The sequence below is a fragment of the Phyllobates terribilis genome, unplaced genomic scaffold (genome assembly GCF_046119375.1).
Source record: "Phyllobates terribilis strain yellow unplaced genomic scaffold, ASM4611937v1 Scaffold_34__1_contigs__length_13252353, whole genome shotgun sequence".
Taxonomy (NCBI): Eukaryota; Metazoa; Chordata; class Amphibia; order Anura; family Dendrobatidae; genus Phyllobates; species Phyllobates terribilis.
In genome coordinates, this window is record NW_027362794.1 from 6,328,010 (window position 1) to 6,345,679 (window position 17,670).

Here is a 17,670-nt window from a genome sequence, read left to right on the forward strand (position 1 = left end):
TTACCCAGGAGTTATCCTAAGGAACGAAATCTTTCCAAGCGACGAGATACTGCAATCTCCCTCTATGCCCTCTGGAATTCAGGATACGAGAAATTCATATTCACCGTTTTCCACCACCGGAGGAACTGTGACAGTGGCATCCCTATCCGATACATCAGCTTTTTTCAACAAGGAAACATGAAACACCGGATTAATCTTCCAGGAGGAGGGAACCTCCAACCTAACAGCAGACTGGTTAACCACCTGAAGCACCTTAAATGGTCCCACAAACTTCGGACCCAATTTTTTAGAAGGAATCCTCAACCGCAGATACTTTGAGGACAACCAAACCATGTCACCAACCGTAAACAAAACCTCTTGACGTTTCCTGTTAAAATACTTCTTAAACTTTTTGTTAGCCTCTTGAAGGTTACAACGTACATCAGTCCAAACTCTCTCCAAATCACCGGAAAAATTCTCCTCCTCCGGCACAGCAGACACCAATTTGGAGAACGAACCAAACGACGGATGTCTCCCAGTACAACAAAAAACGGAGAACACCCAGCAGAGGAGGATGTATGGTTGTTAAGAGCAAATTCAGCAAGTGGCAGAAACTCAGACCACACCTCTTGATTGTCTGCCACAAAACAACGCAAAAACTGCTCAACATCCTGGTTCTTTCTTTCTGTCTGTCCATTAGACTCAGGATGATAGACGTTGTAGTGGAGCAAAAAGACAAACACACAGAAATACTTAGAGGTCCAAGGACCAAGCAAACTATAGAGAGAGGTACAAAGCAACTGGCTAGATTAAGAGTCAAAGTAACACTGAAGTCCAGCAAAGCCAGAAGGGCGGAGCTTAAATAGGCAGCAGGTCACGTGACCACAAAATAGGAAAAAAACTAACAGGAGGGTTCTAACAGTTGGCAATATTCTTATAGCCTAGGCCAGGGGTCATCAAACTTTTTAAACAGGGGGCCAGTTCACGGTCCCTCAGACCATTGGAGGGCCGGAATATAGTTTTTTAAAAAAACTATGAACAAATTACTATGCACACTGCACATATCTTATTTTGTAGTAAAAAAAAACAATACAGGAACAAATACAATATTTAAAATGAAGAACAAGTAAAGTTAAATCAACCGGTATTTCAATAGGTAGGTAACTGTACCCAATAGGAAGCATAGGTCCTCAATAGGCAGTTAAATATCCCCAATAGGCAGCATAGGTCCTCAATAGGCAGTTAAATATCCCCAATAGGCAGCATAGGTCCTCCATAGGCAGTTAAATATCCCCAATAGGCAGGTAAATGTCCCCAATAGGCAGCATACGTCCCCAATAGGCAGGTAAATGTTCCCAATAGGCAGCATAGGTCCCCAATAGGCAGGTAAATGTCCCCAATAGGCAGGTAAATGACCCAATAGGCAGCATAGGTTCCTAATAGGCAAGTAAATGTCCACAATAGGCAGGTAAATGTTCCCAATAGGCAGCATAGGTCCCCAATAGGCAGGTAAATGTCCCAAATAGGCAGGTAAATGTCCTAAATAGGCAGCATAGTTCCCCAATAGGCAGGTAAATGTACCCAATAGGCAGCATAGGTTCCTAATAGGCAAGTAAATGTCCCCAATAGGCAGGTAAATGTACCCAATAGGCAGCATAGGTTCCTAATAGGCAAGTAAATGTCCCAAATAGGCAGGTAAATATCCCCAATAGGCAGCATAGTTCCCCAATAGGCAGCATAGGTTCCTAATAGGCAAGTAAATGTCCCCAATAGGCAGGTAAATGTTCCCAATAGGCAGCATAGGTCCCCAATAGGCAGGTAAATGTCCCAAATAGGCAGCATAGGTCCCTAATAGGCAGGTAAATATCCCGAATAGGCAAGTAAATATCCCCAATAGGCAGGCTGTTTCCCCCCTTATAATGCCCTATGCAGGCTGTTCCCTCCTTATTATGCCCCATGCAGGATTTCCCTTTCTCCCACCATATAATGCCCCATACAAGATATCACCCCCCTGTCTTTATAATGCCCCATTCAGGATGTCACCCCCCCCATATAATGCCCCATTCAGGATGTCACCCCCCCCCCCATATAATGACCCATGCAGGATATCACTCCCCTGTCTTTATAATGCCCCATTCAGGATGTCACCCCCCCATATAATGCCCCATTCAGGATGTCACCCCCCCCATATAATGACCCATGCAGGATATCACTCCCCCATATAATGCCCCATTCAGGAAGTCACCCCCCCATATAATGCCACATGCAGGATGTCACCCCTAATATTATGTCCCATGCCTCCATACAGTAAAAAAAAATATAAAAATCCAATACTCCCCTCCCTCCTTGCCTGCTGCCGCTGCTCAGGTCCGTACTCCAGCGTCGCGGCGTCGTCGTCCCTCTCTGCGCTGCCTGTGATGGCTCAGGGGAGGGCGCGGTGTAAAGACGTCACCGCACCCTCTGACCTGAGACGTCACAGGGAGCGCAGACCAGGAAGACAGTGGATCTGCGAAGGCACGGGGAGAGGTAAGTATCGGGCTACCGGGGCTCTGAGAAAGCGGGGAAGAAGGGTGGGCGCTGGCACAGCTCCCCTCTGCGCACAGCCCGGCGGGCCGGATAAAAATCCTCCACGGGCCGCATGTGGCCCGCGGGCCGTAGTTTGAGGACCCCTGGCCTAGGCCATCTTTACATAGAGCAACAATTCTTTTTTTCAGATCCTCAGAGAGTTTTTTTTGCCATGAGGTGCCATGTTGAATTTCTAGTGAGCAGTGTGAGAGCGATAACACCAAATTTAATGCTCCTGCTCCAAATTCACATCTATGACTTTGTAACGTTAATGAGCCACATGAAATCGGTGAAGGAAAGTACCTAATTGAGCACAATTTGGCCATTTTCACTTAGGGGTGTACTCCCTTTTGTTGTAAGTGGTTTAGACATTAATGGCTGTGTGTTGAGTTACTTAGAGAGCACACCAAATGTACACAGTTATACAAGATGTTCACTGACTACTTTTGTGACTTTAATGCGCTTTAACAATATTATTTGTTATATCTCCAATCTATATAGGATACCACCGATACCACCACCTGCCTTGATACCACCACCTGGCTTGATACCACCACCAGCCTTGATACCACCGATACCACCACCTGCCTTGATACCAACGATACCACCACCTGCCTTGATACCACCGATACCACCACCTGCCTTGATACCACCACCTGGCTTGATACCACCGATACCACCACCTGCCTTGATACCACCACCTTCTTTGATACCACCACCTGCCTTGATACCACCGATGCCACCACCTGCCTTGATACCACCGATACCACCACCTGCCTTGATAACACCGATACCACCACCTGCCTTGATACCACCGATACCACCACCTGCCTTGATACCACCGATACCACCACATGCCTTGATACCACCACCTGCCTTAATACCACCGATACCACCGCCTGCCTTGATACCACCGATACCACCTCCTGCCTTGATAGATACCACCACCTGCCTTGATAGATACCACTTTTTTATTTTTTTACTGGCAATTTTGGATGACAGCCCAATAAACTTTGTTTTTGATTTCTACCTTTCATTACTCCTGAATTTCTTTTTATTTGCTGCACCCTGTTTACATGCTGCTCTCCAGACTAGGTTGTGCTCCCTGTACTTTTTTTTGTAGACTCAGAACCAGAGCTAGCACTGCCTGGCTCAATTGTCCAGCACTTGCTTCTACCCGCCCAATACTCACTCATTGGCTGTTAGTAAACCGCCTCAGCACTGACCTCATTCATTCCAGCATTGGAACTGACTGAGCAGTGATCCTGTGCTTTTATCTGTGGCAGTGCGGCACCGATCACTTCATCTCACACCCCATCCACAATGATGTCAGTATCATCCCATGTCCCCTACATTACCCAGGGGCGTAATGATTGCGGTCTCATAAAGTGCAACTGGACCCATATGACTACTTCAGTCAGATGTGCACCTCAGGACTGAAGTGTGTTGCGGTGCAGAGAATCGGAGTCCCTGGACTACAATACATGCCGCCGGCCAATCAGAGGGCAGCAGCTGACGTTGATGTGCCAGGGATTGGCGTTTCATGGCAGTGACGTTAGCCCACACACATGGTCTAGCCTACGCTTGGGTGACACGAAGTTTGGTCACAACATAGGTCAAGCTGCCAAACTTCGTTCTATGCCGCTGCTGCATGGTAGCGTGATGCAGGTGAGTAGGGTCACATTGCGACTCCTGCGGTGACAAGCTTTAGTCTGAATACCAGCCGAAGAAGTTTTACAATAGATCCTGCCGATTTTCTCGAGTCCGTATATTCTACACTAATATATATGAGGACAAATCTATGCAGTTTTTGTTTTACATATAAAAATGTAACCATATAACTAGAGATTCATATAGATATTTATTTATAGTGAAATACAGCAAGAAAATGGCAGCACTCCATCTGCGAGATAGTAAAAACACTGATCTTTATTCACCCGTGTAGGTGCGACATTTCAGCTCTTTATACTGTGAGCCTTTCTCAAGCCATGAACATTCACAGTGCATAAACAAGGTATATATAAGATCTACTCCATAATCAGTGATTAATCACTGTACATCAGGAAATCATACTGCAATAATATTCATCTCCTCATATAACAATACTTCATTTTTATCCTGTACCACTTCACATGTATTTGCATATAGTGATAAAAAGCCTTAATTGCATCAGAATGATAATGTGCCAACACTTGTGTTATAATTAAAAACTGCTCACCCAACTGCTGAAGTATAAGTAATATACATAGTATGGCGTCCCAGGGACGGCCTTGCATGTGCTCTAGGCTCAGCTGTGATGTCAGGGACCCCAGCTACTCACTGCACCAGGGGCGGACATATGTCTGATGCAGCTGGAGGGGGCCCGCCGATACCAGCGACTATTTCAGCTTGATGTGCATCATCGTACACACATTCAGCTGAAATGTATTACGGTGCAGGGGACCCGCCGAGTCCCTGCGCTGCAATACATGCCGGCAGCCAATCAGTGCGTGACTGGAGACACAGGTCCTCTGTTGTTGTATTATGTTTTGCATATACACATACATTCATATACAGTTAGGTCCATATATATTTGGACAGAGACAACATTTTTCTAATTTTGGTTCTAGATATTACCACAATGAATTTTAAACAAAACAATTCAGATGCAGTTGAAGTTCAGACTTTCAGCTTTCATTTGAGGGTATCCACATTAAAATTGGATGAAGGGTTTAGGAGTTTCAGCTCCTTAACATGTGCCACCCTGTTTTTAAAGGGACCAAAAGTAATTGGACTGATTAAATAATTGCAAATAAAATGTTCATTTCTAGCACTTGGTTGAAAACCCTTTGTTGGCAATGACTGCCTGAAGTCTTGAACTCATGGACATCACCAGACGCTGTGTTTCCTCCTTTTTGATGCTCTGCCTGGCCTTCACTGCGGTGGTTTTCAGTTGCTGTTTGTTTGTGGGCCTTTCTGTCTGAAGTTTAGTCTTTAACAAGTGAAATGCAATTGGGTTGAGATCAGGTGACTGACTTGGCCATTCAAGAATATTCCACTTCTTTGCTTTAATAAACTCCTGGGTTGCTTTGGCTTTATGTTTTGGGTCATTGTCCATCTGTAGTATGAAACGACGACCAATCAGTTTGGCTGCATTTGGGTGGATCTGAGCACACAGTATGGCTCTGAATACATCAGAATTCATTCGGCTGCTTCTGTCCTGTGTCACATCATCAATAAACACTAGTGACCCAGTGCCACTGGCAGCCATGTATGCCCAAGCCATCACACTGCCTCCGCCGTGTTTTATAGATGATGTGGTATGCTTTGGATCATGAGCTGTACCACGCCTTCGCCATACTTTTCTCTTTCCATCATTCTGGTAGAGGTTGATCTTGGTTTCATCTGTCCAAAGAATGTTCTTCCAGAACTGTGCTGGCTGTTTTAGATGTTTTTTAGCAAAGTCCAGTCTAGCCTTTTTATTCTTGATTCTTATGAGTGGCTAGCACCGTGCAGTGAACCCTCTGTATTTACTTTCATGCAGTCTTCTCTTAATGGTAGATTTGGATATTGATACGCCTACCTCCTGGAGAGTGTTGTTCACTTGGTTGGCTGTTGTGAAGGGGTTTCTCTTCACCATGGAGATTATTCTGCAATCATCCACCACTGTTGTCTTCCGTGGGCGCCCAGGTCTTTTTGCATTGATGAGTTCACCAGTGCTTTCTTTCTTTCTCAGGATGTACCAAACTGTAGATTTTGCCACTCCTAATATTGTAGCAATTTCTCGGATGGGTTTTTTCTGTTTTTGCAGCTTAAGCATGGCTTGTTTCACCTGCATGGAGAGCTCCTTTGACCGCATGTTTACTTCACAGAAAAACCTTCCAAATGCAAGCACCACAGCTCAAATCAACTCCAAGCCTTTTATCTGCTTAATTGAGAATGACATAAAGGGATTGCTCACACCTGTCCATGAAATAGCCTTGGAGTCAATTGTCCAATTACTTTTGGTCCCTTTAAAAACAGGGTGGTACATGTTAAAGAGCTGAAACTACTAAACCCTTCATCCAATTTTAATGTGGATACCCTCAAATGAAAGCTGAAAGTCTGAACTTCAACTGCATCTGAATTGTTTTGTTTAAAATTTACTGTGGTAATGTCTAGAACCAAAATTAGAAAAATGTTGTCTCTGTCCAAATATATATGGACCTAACTGTATATACCACCGTCCAAGGGCGGACACTAAAAGGTTGGGGCCCCTGTTTAAGAAATGTGTCTGGGCCCCCATCCTTTTGTGGTGACAAAGCTATATACACGTAATATAATTTTATATAGTGTCCTCTCTTGTCCTTTACATGTCAAATTCTCAATATTTTGGTGCCCTGTCCTTATTTCATTGCGTTCACTCTTGTTAGAAATAAATTAAAATGACGGCTGATGGAGCATGGGAAAGCTTTTTTTCTAATGGAGGCGGATGATGGACTGGTCTCCTGGTCAGATGCTGCTTCATCAGCAGTCATTATATATCTAACAAGTGAGAACCATGTGATAAAGAGAGGGCGCAGTGATTATCAAAACTAACAAGAATATGCTATGTAAGGGACGGTGCTATACATAATAAGATGCAGGGATTGCCTAACAAACAGGCAATCCCTGCATGTGTTGCAGCTGTGTAACAGCCGCGACACATGCAGCCGTAGCGACTCGAACATAGTTGTTGAGCACTCCGAAAATTCTCGGTCAGTATCCGAGCGTGCTCGGTGAAAGGGTTAACTGAGCGAGCTCGCTCATCACTAGTTACGACCACTAACAGCTGACTAACAGTCACTATGTGTGTGGCCATTTGCTAATATTACTACACTTACTACATATTAGGATAGGAACTTAGAGATGGGAATACTCCTTTAATGACTGTGCTATACATAATAAGGGAGTACACTATACAATAAGGGACGGTGCTGTATATAGTAAGGCTACATTTCTGTATCAGTGTGCTGCTCAATTTTCTTTTTCTCTCGAACAGCACACAGACCCACTGAGTAAGTCCTATTCTGATCTTCAAAATCAGATCAGAAACAGGACATGCCCCGAGTCTCGCAGACCTCATTCTCGGATCCATGATTTTTACTGATAAGTGAATGGATCTATGAAACCCTGAGTCCATGTGCCAACCAATAAAAAAATCTGGCAGCTCACAGACATTTCACACAAATGTGAGAAAGTGGCCTAAGGAATTTTACAAAGAACAGTATTACTCCAAGTCATACACATCAGAATAAATACTTACATCTCGTCTGATTAGAGCCATTTTCTGTTGTTTCTTCTCAATCTGGTCAGACCTTCATGTCGACATCTTCCACCCACGACGCGTCTTGTCACACTGATCACCGCAGCCCTGAAAATAATAAGGTCACATATATCATATGTATATATATATATACACACACACACACAAACGTCTCCATCACATTGCTCCTTAAAAATATAAACTGATAAGTAATCTAGCTCTGTGCCCCCCACCCCACATTAACTATAATTTTCGAAGCCCAATAAATAAATATTAGTCAGTGTCTAACATTCCCCCAACTAATTTCAAGGCTATGTGCACATGTTGCATCAAATACGCATCATTTTACTGTACCAGCAAATTGAATGAGAATCCTGAAGTCATGCACACGCTGCCTATTTTTTCCTTACAGATTTGCAGCAGATTCAAATCTGCATAATGTCAATTCTTGCAGCATATTTCACCCATTCCAATGAGTGGAGAAAAATCTGCAACAAAATCGCCTTTTAAAAGCACAGCAAAAAAGCGTATTTTATGCAACGTTTTTCCTGCCAACACATTAGGATTTGCAGTAGAATTTTCTGCTGGAAATCCTGAATGTGTGCACATAGTCTTAGTCCCTGCCCTGCATCCATCCCCCCATTCATTATACATACTGTTCAAAATAATAGCAGTTTAATATGACTAACCAGATTAATCACTGTTTTTGATATAAATTATATTACCATATATCAAACAATTTACCAGTTGGTGCAATAGATTCTAAGAAAACCAACAGACTCAGCATTCATGATCTGCATGTTTTTGAGTCTGTGTATTTGAATAATTGAAAGGGGGTGTGTTCAAAATAATAGCAGTGTGGAGTTCAATTAGTGAGGTCAATCATTCTGTGAAGAAAAGGTGTGAATCAGTTGGCCCTTATTTAAGGATGAAGCCAGCACTTGTTGTACATGCATTTCTCCTTGAAAGCCTGAGAAATATGGGTTGTTCTAGACATTGTTCAGAAGAACAGAGTACTTTGATTAAAAAGTTGATTGGAGAGGGTAAAACTTCTAAAGAAGTGCAGACAATGATAGGCTGTTCAGCTAAAATGATCTCCAATGGTTTAAAATGGATGGAAGAATAGCCATAATGGCAAAGGTACAGCCAATGATCAGCTCCAGGATGATCAAAGACAGTCTCAAGTTATCTGTGAGTAGACACAAAAGACAATTTTCAAAGTCATGAAAATACAGAAAAATCTTTAAATGAGAAAGTGTGTCCAAACTTTTGGTCTGTACTGTATATGTGATCCGTGTGACGGAGAAAACAGAGTTTTAAATACCTGGCCTGTAGGTAACTAGTTTGAACAGCAAACTGGTGTGAATTGCTTCACTGACACACTGAAGGAAATTTTTAATGGAGTCCAGAAATGGCAGTGTTTTCTGACAACGTATATGTGATCCGTGTGACGGAGAAAACAAAGTTTTAAATACCTGGCCTGTAGGTAACTAGTTTGAACAGCAAACTGGTGTCAAAAACTTTGCTGACACAGTGAAAAAAAATTGGAATGGAGGCCAAAAATGGCAGTATTTTCTGAATACGTATATGTGATCCATGTGACGGAGAAAACACGGTTTTAACTAGCTGGATTTCTAGCGCTGTAATATGGAAAGGACCTGACTGTATTCTGCAGTGCCAACAAGCAAATGGCGCAGAAAAAAATGGTGTTCTCTGGATTGCTTTTTAAGCAAATAATGAGGATTTAAAAAAAAAAAGTATTCCTGGCCCCTGAGACCTGGGCCTTTGTATAGAAATATCTAACAGCAGCAGAAGGCAGAATTGGAATGGAGCCTCTTGTGCTATATGCACTGCAGTCTGCTATATACACTGCCTGCCAGCCTATGTACACTGCCTGCCTGATATCTCTGCATATGGATTAGTCAGTGCTCAAAATGACTGTTTGTTAAGATGGATAAGTGTAATGTACGGTTTTTCTCCCTACACTACCTAATATACAAGCAAATCTCTCCCTGAAGCAGCAGCACCTCTCCCTACTCTGCCTGACTCCGGAGTGACTGTGACGAGCACAGCGGCGCCAGGTCTGATATAGACCTGATGACGCTGTGCGGCCATCCAACCACTGTAATGCCACAACCACCATGGCTGCGGCATTACAATGAGTGGCAGGCAATCCCTGCATGTTGATTGGCGCTCTAAAGAGCGCCAAACATGCAGGGAGGGGACCCGAGCAACCCCGGGAATACTTGGCGAGCGCCGAGCATCTCGAGCAGTGAGATGCTCGGGCGAGCACCGAGCAGTAGCGAGCATGCTCACTCATCACTAATAAAAAACAGACTCGACAATACAACCTCAATGTAATCACATTGTTCAGCTCCTGCACCTCCTCCTTCTCATCCTCCTCCTGTTCGGCCTCCATTTCCAAAATGATCAGTCACAAGCTGGAAGCACTGCAGCACTTCCTTGGCCAAGCGGCAACAGGCTGTGCCAAAGATAATATGCTTATGCTTAGGTGACAAACCACACACCGCTGCAGAGTTGTTGAAAGCTGTAACACAGCAGGCAGATCTGTGGCTTTCACCGCTGAACATGCAGCCAGACATGGTCGTGTGTGACAATGTCCGGAAACTGGTGGTGGAGAAATGACAACCGGAGTGGATAAGGTTTCCCTGTATTCCAGTCCTTTCATCTGACCTAAAGAATATGGATGTGGTGAAATACAACTCTCTCCTAGAAGCAGCCCTGGCTAAGAAAAGTATGTGTGAAGGTTTCCGGACACTCTATGGCTGCTTTTTTTTACTGTGGATTGGACGTGCTTATGCACGTTATTTCTCAAAACGCATTGCAGATCAGGCCATTGCCCAACTCTGTAGTCATGAAATTCAAGCCACAAAGAAAGATCTTTGTATGTTGAAGCACCACCCAGAAGTGGTAGCTGATGTTGGACGGGCTGCCATTGCTTATGCAACAAGCTGCATTAGAGGACTTCCTGGGAGAAATGACAGCTGGAGTAGATACGGTTTCCCTCTATACCAGTCCTTTCACAGAGCTAAAGAATATGGCTGTGGTGAAATACAACTCTCACCGTGAAGCAGTGTGAGACTGAAGAACATTGGGCCCACCAGAGGATTTGATTCTCTGAGGGTCCACCTTTCTCTCTCGCTCAAGAGCCCCATAGCAGCTGTAAGGTTTGCACTATGAACTATTCAGAAGGAGAAGCCAGGGCCCACCGGAGGAGTCTCTGGTTCTCTGGTGGGCATGTCCAACCCTTCTGAGAAGCAGCCCTGGCTAATAAAAGTCTGTGTGAAGGTTCCCAGACACTCTATGGCTGCTTTTTTTTTTTTTACTGTGGACTGGCTCCAGCAATCTATAAGATTGCAATCTATAAGATCCCTTCACTGGCTCCCAATTGCCCAGCATAACCAGTTCAAACTACTAACACTGACCTACAAAGCCATCCACAACCTTTCTCCTCCGTACATCTCTGAACTACACTGTGTTCCAAATAATTATGCAAATAATATTTTCTCAGATTTTCCCAAATTACCTACAGTACAGACCAAAAGTTTGGACACACCTTCTCAGTTAAAGATTTTTCTGTATGCTCATGACTATGAAAATTGTACATTCACACTGAAGGCATCAAAACTATGAATTAACACAAGTGGAATTATATACTTAACAAAAAAGTGTGAAACAACTGAAAATATGTCTTATATTCTAGGTTCCTCAAAGTAGCCACCTTTTGCTTTGATGACTGCTTTGCACACTCTTGGCATTCTCTTGATGAGCTTCAAGAGGTAGTCACCGGAAATGGTTTTCACTTCACAGGTGTGCCCTGTCAGGTTTAATAAGTGGGATTTCTTGCCTTATAAATGGGGTTGGGACCATCAGTTGTGTTGTGCAGAAGTCAGGTGGATACACAGCTGATAGTCCTACTGAATAGACTGTTAGAATTTGTATTATTGCAAGAAAAAGCAGCTAAGTAAAGAAAAACGAGTGGCCATCATTACTTTAAGAAATGAAGGTCAGTCAGTCCGAAAAAATTGGGCAAACTTTGAAAGTGTTCCCAAGTGCAGTTGCAAAAACCATCAAGCGCTACAAAGAAACTGGCTCACATGAGGACCTCCCCAGGAAAGGAAGACCAAGAGTCACCTCTGCTTCTGAGGATAAGTTTATCCAAGTCACCAGCCTCAGAAATCGCAGGTTAACAGCAGTTCAGATTAGAGACCAGGTCAATGCCACACAGAGTTCTAGCAGCAGACACATCTCTACAACAACTGTTAAGAGGAGACTTTGTGCAGCAGGCCTTCATGGTAAAATAGCTGCTATGAAACCACTGCTAAGGACAAGCAACAAGCAGAAGAGACTTGTTTGGGCTAAAGAACACAAGGAATGGACATTAGACCAGTGGAAATCTGTGCTTTGGTCTGATGAGTCCAAATTTGAGATCTTTGGTTCCAACCATCGTGTCTTTGTGCGACGAAGAAAAGGTGAACGGATGGATTCTAGATGCCTGGTTCCCACCGTGAAGCATGGAGGAGGAGGTGTGATGGTGTGGGGGGGCTTTGCTGGTGACACTGTTGGGGATTTATTCAAAATTGAAGGCATACTGAGCCAGCATGGCTACCACAGCATCTTGCAGCGGCATGCTATTCCATCCGGTTTGCTTTTAGTTGGACCATCATTTATTTTTCAACAGGACAATGACCCCAAACACACCTCCAGGCTGTGTAAGGGCTATTTGACCAAGAAGGAGAGTGATGGGGTGCTACGCCAGATGACCTGGCCTCCACAGTCACCAGACCTGAACCCAATCGAGATGGTTTGGGGTGAGCTGGACCGCAGAGTGAAGGCAAAAGGGCCAACAAGTGCTAAGCATCTCTGGGAACTCCTTCAAGATTGTTGAAAGACCATTTCCGGTGACTACCTCTTGAAGCTCATCAAGAGAATGCCAAGAGTGTGCAAAGCAGTCATCAAAGCAAAAGGTGGCTACTTTGAAGAACCTAATATAAGACATATTTTCAGTTGTTTCACACTTTTTTGTTAAGTATATAATTCCACATGTGTTAATTCATAGTTTTGATGCCTTCAGTGTGAATGTACAATTTTCATAGTTATGAAAATACAGAAAAATCTTTAAATGAGAAGGTGTGTCCAAACTTTTGGTCTGTACTGTATATGAATTGCAGTCATTGTAATTTTCCAGTCAAATAACTATTAGAGTACAATTGAAAGGTTTTTGTACAAACTGCCTATGATAACAGTATATTTTTAAAAAAAAAACACTCAAACTGCACTCAAAATGCATGTTCCAAATTATTATGCACAGCAGAATTTTAAACCTTTTCATTTTAATAAAGAACAAAAAAATGGTCATTTTTGAAATTATAAGCATTAGCAGGTTATTACAAACTAAAATCAAACAGTTTTCAACTCAAAACTTTATTCTAGGTGATGTAACATTTTCACATAGGACCCCTTGTTCGAAAGGAGCTTCTGAACTCTCTCATTCATTGAATTTGGCAGGTTTTGGATGGTTTCTGCTTCAATTGTTTTGCATGAGGACAGAATACCCTCCCAGAGCTGTTGCTTAGATGTGAACTGCCTCCCGCCATCATAGACACTCCTTTTGATGATGCTCCAGAGGTTCTCAATGGGGTTGAGGTCAGGGGAGCATGGGGGCCACACCATAAGTTTGTCCCCTTTTATGCCCACAGCAGCCAGAGATGCAGATGTGTTATGTGCAGCATGAGACGGGGCATTATCATGCATGAAAATGATCTTGCTGCGGAATGCACGGTTCTTCTTCTTGAACCATGGCAGGAAGTACTGTTTGAGAAACTCAACATACATTATGGAGTTCATCTTTACCCCTTCAGGGATCCTAAAAGGGCCGACAATCTCTCTCCCCATGATTCCAGTCCAAAACATTACTCCACCTCCTCCTTGTTGGTGCCGTAGCCGTGTTTGCATGGGGTGTCCATCAACCAGCCATCCTCCATTCCATCCATCTGGACCATCGAGATCATTTCATGCATGATATTGCCCCGTCTCATGCTGCACATAACACATCTGCATCTCTGGCTGCTATGGGCATAAAAGGGGACAAACGTATGGTGTGGCCTCCATGCTCCCCTGACCTCAACCCCATTGAGAACCTCTGGAGTATCATCAAAAGGAGTGTCTATGATGGTGGGAGGCAGTTCACATCTAAGCAACAGCTCTGGGAGGGTATTCTGTCCTCATGCAAAACAATTGAAGCAGAAACCATCCAAAACCTGACAAATTCAATGAATGAGAGAGTTCAGAAGCTCCTTTCACCTAGAATAAAGTTTTGAGTTGAAAACTGTTTGATTTCAGTTTGTAATAACCTGCTAATACTTATAATTTAAAAAATGACCATTTTTTTTTTCTTTATTAAAATGAAAAGGTTGAAAGGTTGAAAACTCTGCTATGCATAATAATTTGGAACATGCATTTTGAGTGCAGTTTGAGTGTTTTATTTTTTTTTAAAAATATACTGTTATCATAGGCAGTTTGTACAAAAACCTTTCAATTGTACTCTAATAGTTATTTGACTGGAAAATTACAATGACTGCAATTCATATAGGTAATTTGGGAAAATCTGAGAAAATATTATTTGCATAATAATTTGGAACACAGTGTAATCTCTCCTGATTAGTGTTGAGCATTCCGATACTGAAATATCGGGTATCGGCCGATATTCACTGTATCGGAATTCCGATACTTAATTCCGATACTTTTATAATATCGAATACCGGAATCGGAAGTTCCCATAATGCCTGCGCTCTGCAGTGTCTGTGAAGGATGACAAGCTGGGTGGCAGCGCTCAGCTGCGATCCAGCTTGTCATCAGAATGCCATCCCAGCGTGGGAGAATTCTCCTGATTGTTTAAAAGCCGGCGCGCGGTAAAAAGCCGCCGGCTTTTAAACAATCACGCAGCCCCATACTGCTTCCCCGCAGCCTCCCACCCCGATCCTCCGCTCCCCTCGCCACCTCCCATCCCGATCGTAAATTAGGACCGGGCGGGGAGCGCAGCACCAAGGAGCGAAGGACCCGGGCGGGGAAGCCGGCAGTGAAAAGACTTCACCGCCGGCTTTCCCGTTCTGTGCTGCGCTTTCCCGCCGGTTATTTCAAATGAACAGCTGAGGTATCAGGTGATGCCGATCAGCTGTTCATTTGAAGTAGCCGCGGTGCCCTCAGAGGGTTCATGTGAGTTCATGCTTGACTGCATGAACTCACATGAACTTTCCCACGGCCGCACAGGTCAGCCTCACCTCCCAGACCCGTCATGATTAGTGTGTGCGGGGTGTGTGTGTGTGTGTGTGTGTGTGTGCGCGGGGTGTGTGTGTGTGCGGGGTGTGTGTGTGTGCGGGGTGTGTGTGTGTGCGGGGTGTGTGTGTGCGGGTGTGTGTGCGGGGGTGTGTGCGGGGTGTGTGTGTGTGTGTGTGTGTGTGCGGGGTGTGTGTGTGTGCGGGGTGTGTGTGTGTGCGGGTGTGTGCGGGTGTGTGTGCGGGCAGACATAGGCCGATGTGACACTACTACTCCCATCGGCCTATGTCTGTCCCCCGTCCACTCCTGCCAGCAGGATCAGCTCGATGGGAGCAGTAGTTCCCATCAGCCTGATCCTGCTATTTAAATTGCCCTACTGTGTCCCCAATAAATGTTAAAAACATGTCATTGGTGGCCAGTGGTTACCTAAAAGAAATTAGTTCATACATTACCTGTCCCCGCCGATCGCCACCTGAAATAAAGTAAAAAATAAAAAACTACACCTATACTCACCAAGACACCTAATTCCCCGAAGCCATCGATCTCCTGTAATAAAATATAAAATAATAAACCACAACCTTATCCTTACCCCTCCGTAGTAGTCCACGAGTGTCCCACGAAGATCTCCAGTTCAGAGCAGCCACATAGAATGTGACCGCTCTGAACCGCTGCCGCCGCTAGAATGACGGGGCCGTAAGGGTTCACCGGAGTTCAGGCAGCGCTGCTCCGGTTAGCTCCTTTACGGCACTGCTGTATCGTGAGAAATTCCCACGGTACAGCACTGCCGTAAAGGAGGTCTCCGGAGCTGCGCTGCCTGAATGCACTCCGGTGACCTCAGTCAGTGGCTCCCGCTGCCGGGAGCGGACGTGTTCCCGGCAGCGTGAGCTTACAGCAGCCATGCACAGCTGTCACCATCTCCAGATGTGACAGCTGTGCATGGGAGATCAGCGCAGGAACGTGGACAGGTAACTATTTTTTTTTTAGTAAACTAAGAATTAAATAAAATGGTGTTTTATTTCAAATAAATTATTTTTTCTGGGTGTAGTGTGTTTTTTCTTTTTAACACTTTGTAGGTTAGTAATGGGGGTGTCATATAGACGGCCATCATTACTAACCTGGGCTTCATGGCAGCTGGCGCTGACATGAACCCCACCACTATTACCCCCTGCCACCGCACCAGGGCAGCGTGGAAGAGCGAGGCTAAGTGCCAGAATTGGCGCATCCTATGGATGCGCCATTTCTGGGGCGGCTGACGGCTGGTGTTTCTAGCCTGGGAGGGGGCCAATATTCATGGCACCCTTCCTGAGCTATTAATATCAGCCCCCAGCTGTCTGCCTAGCCTTTGCTAGCTATTAAAATAGAGGGGACCCCACGTCATTTTTTTTTGGGGGGTCCCCCATTTTAATAGCTAGTAAAGGCTAGGTATTCAGCTGGGGGCTGATATTAGTAGCCTGGGAAGCTCCGTGGGTTTTACCCCCTTCCCAGGCTTCAAACATCTGCCCCAGCCGTCTGCTTAACCTCCGCTAGAGACTAAAATTATGGGGGATCCCACGCCATTTTTTTTTTAAATAAATCCTTTATTTTAACACTAAATGACATTTGAGGACTTAATAAAGATGCAGTCCCTAAATTATTATTTATTTTTTAATAAATTTTTCCCAAAACTTTTGACGTGGGCTTCGCCATATTTTTGTATGTCAGCCAGGTACAGCATCCAGCTTCTATGAACGCGCCATTTTCCGGGGCGGCCGCGGACTGCAATTTTCAGCGGGGGGGGGGAGGGCAAAAAGCTTGGGCCTCCCTGCGCTGCAGATTCCATCCCCCAGCTGCCTAGTTGTACCTGGCTGGACACAAAAATAGGGAGAAGCTCCACGTTTTTTTTTTTTTAATTATTTCATGAAATTCATGGAATAATTAAGAAAAAAAGGGCTTCCCTATATTGTTGTGTCCGGCTAGGTACAAATAGGCAGCTGGTGGTTGGGGGCAGCCCGTTCCTGCCTGCTGTACCTGGCTGGACACAAATATAGTGTGAAGCCCCACGTCAATTTTTTTTTAATTATTTCAGGAAATTCATGAAATAATTAAAAAAAAATTATGTGGGGCTTCGCCCTATAATTGTGTCCAGCCAGGTACAGCAGGCAGGAACGGGCTGCCCCCAACCACCAGCTGCCTATTTGTACCTAGCCGGACACAACAATATAGGGAAGCCCTTTTTTTCTTAATTATTCCATGAATTTCATGAAATAATTAAAAAAAAAAATGTGTGGCGCTTCGCCCTATTTTTGTGTCCAGCCAGGTACAACTAGGCAGCTGGGGGCTGGAATCTGCAGCGCAGGGAGACCCAAGCTTTCTGGGTCCCACCCGCTGCAAATTGCAGTCCGCAGCCGCCCCGGAAAATGGCGCGTTCATAGAAGCGCCATCTTCTGGCGCTGTACCCAACTCATCCAGGGCCCTGGTGCGGTGGCTCACTGGGTAATAAAGGGGTTAAGGCCAGCTTGGCATTATCAGCTGGCCCTAAGCCCGAAATTCATGGGGTCACGCCAATATTAGACATGACCGCCATGAAT

At 44.5% G+C, this 17,670-nt stretch overlaps 1 long non-coding RNA gene across 2 annotated transcripts in view; it reads right to left on the bottom strand.

Moving 5' to 3' along the window:
• LOC141180637 (uncharacterized) overlaps positions 1-17,670 on the bottom strand; it is a 197,866-nt gene that overhangs the window by 110,848 nt on the left and 69,348 nt on the right. Inside the window, exon 3 of one of the 2 annotated variants that reach the window (XR_012256287.1) lies at positions 7,808-7,915. The exons of the other annotated variant lie outside the window; for it this stretch is intronic. This is a non-coding gene — a long non-coding RNA (uncharacterized lncRNA). The remainder of the gene's footprint in view (positions 1-7,807; positions 7,916-17,670) is intronic. 2 annotated transcript variants of the gene reach the window in all.